This window comes from Parus major, chromosome 8 (assembly GCF_001522545.3).
Source record: "Parus major isolate Abel chromosome 8, Parus_major1.1, whole genome shotgun sequence".
NCBI classification, from domain to species: Eukaryota; Metazoa; Chordata; class Aves; order Passeriformes; family Paridae; genus Parus; species Parus major.
Genome location: NC_031777.1, coordinates 29418696 through 29430591, shown reverse-complemented (window position 1 = coordinate 29430591; position 11896 = coordinate 29418696). Strand labels below are relative to the sequence as shown.

General features: G+C 44.3%; 1 protein-coding gene across 1 annotated transcript in view; it reads right to left on the bottom strand.

Moving 5' to 3' along the window:
- ROR1 (receptor tyrosine kinase like orphan receptor 1) overlaps positions 1-11896 on the bottom strand; it is a 140347-nt gene that overhangs the window by 17957 nt on the left and 110494 nt on the right. The gene's annotated exons all lie outside the window — the stretch shown is intronic.

Below are 11896 nucleotides of genomic sequence, written 5' to 3'. Positions count from 1 at the left end.
TAATAATAATAATAGTAATAATACAGCCTGAGATAATGGAAGGTGTCCCTGCTTGGGTTGGAATTAGATGATCTTTAATATCCTCAACTCAAACCATTCTAGGACTCTTAAAAATTAAAAAAATTACAAAGTTAAAGTTAAAGAATACCAATAATTAACAAAGATCTGCCTAAGGAATTGCTTTACTCAGTTGTTACCTCACTATTCAGACTGATTGTCGCTTTGAATGATGCCTCCAATCCAGGTATGGGTAAATAATCCAAAATTCCTCTGGGTTTGGGATGCTGGCTGAATGGATTTGTGGCCAGGGAGCCCAGGGCACACCAGGGCCACAAATGAGAGATAAATATTGATCAAAAAAAATCAATGAATCAGCCCTGAGATTCAGCTCAGGGAGTTTTCTCCTCCTCAACACCTGAAATATCCCTTTGCTAACACAACTCCTGCCCAGCCCAAGGGCATTCCCTGCAGGCCAGGGCAGCTGAGCAGCTGCAGCTGCTTAGGGAACAACCTTGGGAGCAGGGTTTGGACCTTTCCTGGCAGATTCCTGCCATCATTTTTGGGGTAAAATCATATTCTGGGAGTTCTGGGAATGGCAGGAAAGCCCTGGTGCTTGTGCTTTGTTTGACAGAGTTATTTGAAGGTTTGCAAGCTCGGCTCGTCCAAGTTTCCAAAGGGGGAAAAAGAGGTGAAATGTTTTTGAAGAGCAGTCAGGAGGGATAAGATTACATGTGCTGAATGTTGTCTCCTCTCTCAGAGGAGAAAACCCCCCAGAAAAATCCCCTCCCTCCTGCTGGATTCCCTTGGGAGGTCTCAGCCACCCTTCTCCTCTCATCCCATCGAGCTCCAGGGAAGGATTGGCAGCTCCAGCCCAGAAATCTGCTCTGCCCTGAGTGATCCCAGCCCCGTGGCTGATGGTCTGAGGGGCCTTGGGAAGGGATGGAAGGGGCTGGAGCCCATCCCATCCTCATCCATCTGCTGGGAACTGGGCACTAAGGCAAAGGGAAGAGACTTCCTTGAAGAGCTTGGCCATATCCTTCAATATTTTTATCCAAATCCCTCCTAGCTGGGTGGGAATATTCAGAATTTAAGGCTCAATTATGCACATTTTAGTTAGACTTGAGAAGGTTGCCCAGCCTGAAATTCTGAAAAATTCAGATTTTGAAGAATCCAGATTCTGAAAAATCCAGATTCTGATGTTCTAGAAAGCAACATCCCAATCCTTCCTGGATATCAGGACACTGCAAATACAGCTTTGAACTCTTCCAAACCCATAATACTGAACCTCAAAAATGAGTTTCGGCCTATTTTATCTCTCCCTAACTCTTTCCTGCTTTCCCTTCTTTTCTGGAGTCCCAGCTTTATTTCTGCTCCTCCCTCCCCTCTCCTTCCTCCTAACATTTAATTTGTCTTCTGTGCCTCAAAAAGTTCTTTCTTCTGGTGACCTAATATTTTAACCTTAAGCATGATGAGAAACAGACTCCACAAACCTGACACTTGAATTAAAAGTGAAACACATGCCTCAGCACAAGTTAATTAAAAATAATACCTGTAATGTTAGCTTGCTTAAATTATTATTTGACCAGAAATTTGCACCCATCGATAAATGGAGTCGCAATTGCTACAAAAATAACGGGAAGCTCGAAATTCCCCAAATTAGCTGGTTTATTTCTCTTTTTATTTCATAGATAAAAAGATCTCTCTGATAGGAGGGAGGTGTCAGGCTCTGCTCCCAGGAGAGGAAACAAAGTTGTGGCAGGAGAGGTTTAGGGTGGATATTGGGAATTTTTTTCATGGAATTGGAGCAGGGCAGTGGTGGAGTCCCCCTGCCTGGAGGGATTTAAAATCCCTGGAGGTGGTTGGGATCTCTGAGGGCTTTTCCAAGCTAAACAATCCCATGGCTTTGTGAAATTCCAGAGTTCTTTAAGAAAATGCAGCGGATTTTCCTCAAGAACCTTGCTAGGAGTTGGGTGGAACACGGAGCCTTCCTCAGCAGTCTGGGATTGTTGGGTTTAGGAGCATCACCAACTAAATCCAAACCCATTTTAAGCATCAATTACTTGGTCAAGCCCCACAGCTGATGAAAACATTGGGAATTCACACAAAAACTGCAGGTCCATCATAAATCCAGCCCCTGGCACACAAATTGCTCAGCTGGGAATTGCCAGAGCTTTAAAGGGCATCCCCACCAACACCAAAGTGGGAATGGGCTGTGGAAGGAGTTGAAGCCCATGGAGCGGCTCTGGTTTATCCCCACACAGCTGAGATCAGACCCTGAAAAAGCCCCCAGTGCAAAGCAAACCCTCCCCAGAGCCTTCCCTCGTGTTTATCACTGCTGGAAGAATATTTTATCTCGTTATCTCACGCTCTTTCCCAGTCTCCAAAAGATGGGGATGCCCCTGGAAGGGCAAATCCTCATTGGATACTCCTGGGTTAATTGGTGCCTGTTGAGGAGGGAAAAGTGACACCACCAAATTTTAAATGAATGCTGAAAAATCACCAGGAGGAGCAAAAGTCAGACAAGGAGATTTCCAAACCTGTCAGAGCTGCCAGCAGGGCAAAAGAGGCTTTATGATGCTTTCAAGTGTGAGATGAAGAGTTTCTGCTGTAATTCATATTTGTTCCTCACAAGATGGAAATGGTGGAACTGTCACCAATAATGCAGAGTTAAAGGCATCTATTTATCATTTAAATGCAATAAAATAATTCCTGTTCCAAAAGTAGCTGAAGAAGACATTAGAGAGGAGTTGCTGAAGCCAAATCTTTTCAACCCAGGCAGGTTGAGGCAATTTCCATCCCAGAACTGCAGAAGAAAGCTGTCCATGATCTCTGCAGGGTATCACATCCTGGGACAACCCAAACCACTCCAGCTCTGCTGGCCTCACACCACCCAAACCAATCCAGTGGAATGAAGCCCAAACAAGCCAGGATTTGAGATGGTGACAGAGCTGGGGGCAATTCCCAGGAGTTTTTGGAAAAGAAACCTCTCAGGGTCAGGCAGAGTGGAGAGCTGGGGTGTAAAGGAGGAGTGGTTGGACATTTAGGATCCTAAAGGGGCATCTGAGCATGTTCAGAAGATAAAGACAGATAAAATCAACATGACACATTTTTTCCCCCAAAGATGTGCCCCAGTTAATTGAAAATCCCCAGAAAAATTAAAGATAATTGAAAATCCCAGAGCCAGACTTGAGAAGTTTCACAGCAGTGGGGACTGCAATGGGCCCTTCTCCCTTCTAAACTTTCCAAATCTCTAAACTCTGAACCTTGAAAGGGGACTGGCTTGCAAAATGTTCTTGGTGCTAATTGCTGGGCAGAATCTGTGGCAAAAGAATGTGTCCATTCATCTGGAGCGAGATCAGAAGGGAGAGAAAATGGATTTGTTGAAAGTAAATTCACCAAGACAAGAAATTTGGCTGGAGAGCTGGGTAACATTTGTGATTCATTTTTGCTGAGCACTGATCTTGGCTGGCTCAGGCATCAATAACAGCATCCAAATAGCAGCTCAAGATGATAAGTGCTTTCCTTCCTCACCCAGGTAACCACACATGTTTTGCTGTTAACAAGATCAATAAACTTGACACACTCAGAAATGGATGATTAACTCCTTTTACAGTATTTGAGGTGGCCCGGGGTTATTGCTTTGAGCAGCCAGAGCTGCAGCGTCAGGAATGGTTTTAATTATCAGGATAAATAATGTAACACCTTATAATCTTCTCCTTTGCACTGCAGGACTTTGTGATGGAGCTGCACAGACTGGGAGGGAGCAGTAACTACACACAGGCTGGCTGAGCAGTGATGTTATCCCTGTAGGAAAAGTCATTCCCAAGGTTTTACACCCTGCTGAAGTCATGAAAGCCCCTTGGGTCACTACAGATTTATTCCCACTTTTAATGTCCTTACTAGGCTGAATAAACACTTGCCCCAACACTGGTTCTCCTGCAGGCTTGCAGAAGCCTGGAGTAAAATCTGAAATCGAGCTTGGGATGAGTTCAAATTGAAAAAGAATGGGATTAGATGGGATATTGGGGTAGGAATTCCTCTCTGGGAGGGTGAGGAGCCCCTGAAGCAGATCCCCAGAGCAGCTGGGGCTGTCCCTGGATCCCTGGCAGTGCCCAAGGCCAGGCTGGAGCACCCTGGGGTGGTGGGAGGTGTCCCTGCCATGGGATGAGCTTTAAGGTCCCTTCCAAGCCAAAGCATTCCAAGGTGTGTGAGGGACAGGAGCTCTGCAGCTGCCCAGCTCCCAGCTGGGACAGAGATTCTGTCTCTGGATCCTGGGATGTCTCAGCAGGCAAAAAGGCTCAGCTCTGAGTGGCTGGAGGGGAGGAGAATCCCCAGGTGCCCATGGAAAGAAAGATTTACACACAGACAGGGATGACTTTTCATGTGGCTGAAAGAATGCCAAGAACAGGAAACAAATCCATCCCACAGAGCCTCAGATGCTGCCTCTCCCTCTGTGCTTGCAAGGCTGTAATTATTATTATTATTATTATTATTATTATTATTACTATTACTACTTCTTCTCCTCAATAATTCCTACCACAAGGAACCAGAGCTTTCACTACTGCAATGTTTGAAATGTTTCATCTTAATTCATTTTCCAGCCCAGTGGTGACGAGGCTGGCAGATAAAACCAAAAACCTTCTTGAAGCTGTGCCCAGAGCTGAGCTTTGGATCTGCTGAACCTCCAGGAGATCCCTCAGTGCTCCTCCTCTCCTTGGTTCCCCAAAAAGAGCAGAGCAGGATTTCTTTAAGGAATATCAGCAATTAAAATCAGGAATATCAGGATTAAAAGAACAAAATGAGACCAAGTTTTGCCCACTGAGATTTTACTGCGACCACACAAACATTACAGGCATTTAAACAGGATTTCCCTCATAATTAAAGGCCTTATGGCACAGGGAACCTCGTGTAGCTTGGAGATGACCTCAGATATTAAAAGTGAGCTCTGAAATGTGTGAGACTTTGTTCCACCCAGCCACTCCCAAAGCCCAGGAAAGTTCCAGAGCTGCCAGACACTGCAGGGTTTGAAGGAAAACAAAGACTTTGAAACCTGCTTGTTCCACGTGAGAAATGTTCCATTTTCTCTTTCAGAAAATCATAATTAAGCCACAATTCCATTTGTCAGTTTTCTGACTCAGTCACACTCAGCCAGACACCATTTTACACCACGAGCACCCAGCTTATACAATTATAGAATTATTTCCCTTTTTCTCTCCTCCACCTACAGCCCTTTCCACACTTCCCCAGATATTTATTTATTTATATGATATTTATTATTTTTTTTACTTCCCCAAGAGTAAAACAGTGGGCAATAGAGGCAGGGAGAACCAGAGAAATTCAAATTACGTGTTCTCCTGCAGCACTGAATCCTTGGAATGACTCTGAACCCACCACAGGCTGGTGGGGAGGGAAATCAAGCACCTTGCTTTCAAATAATTCAACTTTTTGTTGTATTTTATTTTTTAACTGCTTAAGGTAGACCAGCAAACCCCCAAAACAGAAAGGAATGGTCCCAAAGCCTGGGCCTGAGGTTTATTTTACACTGTAAAGTATAATTCTTGTCCCCAAAATAACATTTCCCACCTCTGTTTTAGCAACTCTGCAGGGAAAGGCCACTGAGGAAGGAACTGGGTTGGATTTACACACAAATAAAACAACAGATCAGTCATTTCCCCTTCTTTCAAGCATAACAAAAATCAGGTTTAGTCTCCCATGAATTAAAGACTCTCTAAAACATCAGGTTTTATTTGTCCTCTTTGAGGACACAACACACATTTAGGCCAAGTCCTTCCAAAGCCAGGCTCAGCTAAGCCAGGCCTGAAACCTGAGCCAGGCCAGGATGGCTGAAATCCATTGTCACTGGAATATTGTCAGATCTTTCCTCACAGCCTTCAGGCTCAAATAAATCCTGCTAAGCCACTTAAAATGTCCTTCTGATTAGAGCTAAATGAGAATTTTTTTGATTAAAACCATCTTAAAGAGCAAATGTTGTCTCCTGAACACTGGAATGCTTCACAAAAACCCCGTGGTTTGGCCCAAAATGCTGCTGCAAGTTTTTAGCAGCTCCACGAGGGATTTTGGGGTTGGATTCAAAAGAGCTGTTACCTGGAATGACCACATGAAATATGGGAAAATCAGATTATACCTCTGCTCTGAAGCACAGCCAGCATCTCCCTCCTCTCTGCTGGGTTAGGATGATAAAAAATGATATTTATTATTTTTTTACAACAGTTGAAGAATATCTCCATGAATACAAAGGCCTGGAGGGAATGATCAGCAGAAGTAATGCAAATTTCCAGCATTTCCTGATTTATTTTTTGCTTTTCTGTTGTCAAAAATTTCAGAATGATCCTTACTTTGCTCCTTTTTAAATAAATCAGGAAAACAGGCACGGAGTCTGTAACTCAGGGTTAAATTATGTCATCACAGGATTTCTTTAGTGTTGTGAAACTGAGATATTCAATTAGAGAAAGGAAAATTTATCCTGTATCTGTACTTTACTTATCAGTCCCCTTGGAATCATAGATTTATAAAGGTTGGGAAAAATCATTGAGTCCAATGAATAACCAGGGCCCTGTGAGGGATTTGAGAATTTCCTGGATCCAGGGTTAAAAAAGGCAATAAGGTCTTGATATATATATATAAATATGAATATAAATAAAGTCATTGATCCATAAATAAAGGCAATAAAGATAGAATGACAGCATAAATGCCTCTTTCAGTGTTATCCTCACTCTCAACTCCCTCAGTCTCCAGGATTTGGCCACAAATCCCAAAATGCCAGCCCAGGGAATACTGAGTGTGCAACAGGCTGTGAGAAAATCTGATGGAAAATACAATCCCAAATTGTAAATTTGGGATTTACAATTTACAAAATTTAAATTTAAAATTTACAAAACAAATCCCAAACTCCTCAAATCCCGACTGGAGCATCCCAAAAGGGTCAATTCCACCCCAAATATTTATTCCCCTCTGTGGCTGCTGTGGGTGATCCTGCACAGAAGGAAAATTCTTCAATAGCACATTTCTTTTGTGCTCCCCTTGCCCAAGTGAATGAACTTCACTCCCTTCTCTATTCCCTGCTTAAAAAAATATTGTCAGCTCTGGAATTAATTTGTTTTCAGATAATTCAGCTCTGTCTCCACTCTGGGCTGGGCCTTTCCACGTGTGGCCAGGGGGGTTTCTGTTTGCCCTGCCTGCAGATAAGGGAGCACTTCAGCTGAAATCTGCAGAAACAGACAGCAGATACCCTTCTAAAAGCCAAAAGCACTTTCTGAGGTCAACCTTTCACCAAACTCCAGGCCAATTTCTTTTCTGGAGGTTTACCACAGCATAATAAAATAAAGTTTAAGCCACTGCAAGGAAAAGAACTCGGCTTTTTGCAGCACTGCCCACCTGAAAACCAGCAGGTGATGCAGGGACCCAGCAGATGGGAACAGCTGGAGATTGGGAAAGAATTCCTGGCTGGGAGGGTGGGAAAGGGCTGGGATGGAATTCCCAGAGCAGCTGGGGCTGTCCCTGGATCCCTGGAATGTCCAAGGCCAGGCTGGATGGGTTTGGAGCAGCCTGGGACAGTGGGAGCTGTCCCTGGATGGGCTTTAAGGTCCCTCCCAACCCAAACCATTCTGAGATTCCATGATCCTCCTTGTCCTTTTTGCTGTTTTGGGTATCCTGCAGTGAGATCTGAATTGCAATCACACTCATTTTTCTATCAGGAAAAACCAAATTACTCCTGATTGTAGTAATAAATAAATAATTCTATCAATTTGGCGTCGCATCGGGGCATAAAATGAACCCTGGGTGTGAAGACACTTGGAATTTTTTATTTGCATATTTTAATGGGACTTATTTTCCATTTTTCCATGGCAGGATGATGGCACTGGAAGAGCTTCAATGTCCTTCCCACCCCACCCTGCCATTCCATTCTCTTTTCTGTTTCACTCCTGCAAGTTTGGGCTGATCCCCCCAGCCCAGGTGCCCAGTGACCCTTCAGCTGCACCAGCTCCAGCTCAGGCCCCTCAAACACACCTTAAATCTCATTTTGGCTCAGCTTCCCACACGTCTGGGAGATAAGGAGAGGTAAGGAGGCAAAGCAGCCTGGCTTTTATTCCCAGATAAGGTGTATATTTAGCTACCTAAGTACCCTGAGGTCGATAAAACACCCTGGAATGGGCTCTGTAGCCAATTCACTTCACACAAAACACAACTGTGCCTTCCTAAATTCTCTATCACATTTACCCAAAGGTTTTCAGTTGGTTTTGCTGGCTCAGGAAAATCCAAGAGCGTGATTCCCAAAAACCTGGTCCCTCACAGACACCCCACTCAGTGCCAGAGCAGAAGGATCCAGGGAAGAGGTGGGACAGAGAGAGGAGTGTGCAGCACATCAAAGAGCCCGTGGAGAGAACAAGGCCATGGGAACATTCCCATTCCAGCTCTGTTATCCCAGATAACCTTCCTGAGCCCCTGGCAAACTGAGGGAGGATTATTTCCCTGGGATGAAGTCATGCAGCAGGATGTAACGTGGTTTGTGTCAGCATCAGCCACTCAGGCTCCAACCCTGCACCACGTGGGGCTTTTTTTCCCCAAAAAAAATCTATTTATATTGGCCTCTGCATGGAATATCCCACTTCAGCCTCGTGTCTCACATCCCACAGGCTGTAGGATCGAGCTGCTGCACCAGCACACAGTGGGACTGTAAAAAATCCCACACCAAAACACCTGGGAATTGTGTCCAGTCCTCATTCAACATTTCCATCACTGAGCAGCAGGAGGGAGTTTCTGTGCCAGCCACAAAATGTGTGACAGGCTGGAATTCCAAGATTCCAGAGGTTAAACCTGGCAGCCAGAGCGCAGGGACGTCGCTCTGGGGATGCTGCTGGAGCTGTGAATCTGTTCTGGCCTCTTGATTGACATTTTTTCTCCTCTAAATTTCATTTTCTGTGGCCAAAAGAGGAAAGTTTCTGTGTTCCTCTTTGAAATCCACAGTCACACTCGCAGTTGGCCAAGCCTCACCTGGATGCTGGCCAGTGCTTACACATTTTCTTGTAGCAGGAACTGTGCTGGCACACAGAGCCACTGTACAAAAGATCTGTTTTACTAAAAAACCCAGATGTGTTCAGCTGAAAGTAAAAAAAAAAAAATTAAAATAATGAAAAAAAAAATAAATTAAAATCTCAATCACTGAAAAAGATGGGAAAATCCAGGGGGGGTTTGTGGTTTCACAAGCCTTGCAAGCTATTTCTGGGAATCACAAACCCCATTTCGTTTTATGAATCAGATGCTCCTTAAAATTACAGCCCTCTTGTCTCCTCTTTCCCCCTCTCCTCGTTCCCAGTGGTTAAATAAAGAACAAAACAATGCCATATTTAGGATATTTATATATAGAAGAGGCTCCATGAAGAACAAAAGGACTGTTCCAGAGGAATATTGGCACCAGGATGTAAATATTCCACTTGGGAATCTATCCCTGCCATACACATCCAGGTTAAACCTCATCAGAACACAACACAATAAATAATAAATACAGAGCATTTCCCTGCACTCTTCCCACTGGATTCCACTCCAGCAGGGCTTTTCCAGCTCATTTTTACACCAGCCAATGTAAACTGGCATTTTCTTGTTATTCCTCACTACAGCTCTTGTGGAAGTTCTTGCTCCACCACCTCTAATTTCAGTGATTTGTGCCCAGGATTTCTCCTGCAGTGGGAAAAGTTTGGGATAAGCACAAAGCCAAGACCCCAGGTAATGGGAACAATGGAGAATGAGACAAAAAGAACAAAAAGATTGGGCACAGAACCATTTCCTGGCCCAAAGTGTCTCTGTTGTTAGATTAAATTCTCTCATCTCCAGGAATCCTCTGTGCTCTGACCTGGTTCTGTTCTGGTTCTGATCTCACCTGAGGTGAAGAGACACATTTCTATGTCCTTAAGGGACCAACCCTGCCGTGGATGATGGATAAAAAGTCAGTTTCAAAGGGATGTGGAGCACAGGAACTTCAAAAATAATGTTCAAAATCTGTTTTTTGGGGAAATTTTGAGAAGCAGTGGCTACAGTGCAAATTCCTGGTTTAGTGGAAGGTGTCCATGGCAGTGGCTTGGAATTATCTTTGAGGTCCCTCCCAACCCTTCTGGGATTCTGGGATTTGTGTGCACAATCCAGACACACAGCAATGCACAAATACATGAGGGAACCACCAAAATGCTGCCTTTGATCTCCCCAGAATGATTCAGCCCACCCAATTTGTGTTTGAATTCAGAAATTGGTGGATAAACAATGGAGAAACATCAGCTGAGGCTTTTCCAGCCAGAGCTCCCTGACCTCTCTGCCCCTTTGATCAGATGCCCAGACACCATCCACCTTGTGGAGAATATTCCAGCAGCTGGAGAGGCTGGAGCTGCCTCCTGGCACATCCAGATGTGGGAAATGGGAGTTCCCTGAGCTGCCTGGAGCTGCATCTGCAGCACCCACGGATAAAATAATGATGGATTTATAAAGCACCAGCCAGGCTCGTTGGGTTTTGGTTTTTTAAACAAAAGAAGCTTCTCCCAGCTAAGTCTGAGCAGCAGAGCAGGATCATGGAATGTGATTCCAAGGGTTTTTACAGCTTGTCCAGCAGGGGAGAATTAAAGGTAGGATGCTCAGGGCAGGCAGTGCTGCCCACCCTGGGGTTCCTGGTGACCTTTGCTTGCCTTGGCTTCAGACTGATTTCCAAATCAGACTTTTGGCTCTAGGACAGCTCTAGGGAAAGCAGCAGAAATATCAGCCATGAATTATTGTGTTATCTATCCCTGCCTGTCTCCTCTCACAGAAATCCCCATTTCACATTCCCATTCACGCTTGGCCCATCTGTTTTTCTGCCATCATGTCTGGGCAGAGCTCTGCACCTATAAATTATGGAAGGAAAAGGGCTGAGTGTGTGGATATTTAAAAAAAAACATAATTCTCAAACAAAATCTGTAAATGAACAGAAACTTCCACTCTGATAAAGACATGGGAAAAGCAAGCCCAGGAACTTGTCACAAGTTTTGTCCTGAATTTTATGACCCAGCTTTTCCAGCCTATTCCCAAGGAAAGTGTTTCCCCAGAGGGAGGATGATGAGGGAGATCAACCAAATACTTCATCTCTCACCCTGGAGCTCGAAAACTGCCACAGGTGGGCTTGGTTTTCACAGAAAAATGAATTTCATAGCTATAAAATTCATTTTTCAGCTTGTACAGGGAGAAGGCTGCACGTGAGTGAGTCACACAATCCAATCCCCAGGATATTCTCTGCATGGAAGGAACAGCAAATGCCAAGAAGCAGAATTTGAGGTAATTTCCCTCCTGCATTTCACAACATGCAGCTGAAATGTGATTAAATTTCTTTTTTTGGTTACAAAATTACAAGGCACAACTACAAAATCAACAATTAAAGAGGACATGTCCCTTTCTTTTCACCTTTTCACATCATTTGTGTATTTGAACTGGTTGTGGGGGTTTTTTGTTGGTTTTTTTTTTGGAAGGGGAGCAAAAACACATCAAATCCCTGCCAGAAAGAAAAAAAATGGGAATAAAAGTTTCCAAATGTATTTTCTTTTAAAAAAGTGAGGCCTAGACAGTGAGATTCCAGCCCAGCTCTCTGCTTTCTGTGCTCACACTGCTCTCATGTGGCTTCTGATCACCAAGGTGTCGTTTAACTCCACAAATTCCAGAAACCAGGAGGGAGCAGCACAAAATCCCCATTTTCTCACCTCGTTCATTAACTGCTGGAGAGCCCACAGCCCCCAAATCCCACAGCACCAGGGAATTTCCCTCCCCAGAACCCCACAATCACCAAACAGAGCTGAAATCCCAGCAAAGAGCTCCCCTTCCAAAACAAACTCCAGGATTCCACATCAGGCACCTTCACAAGGGAAGA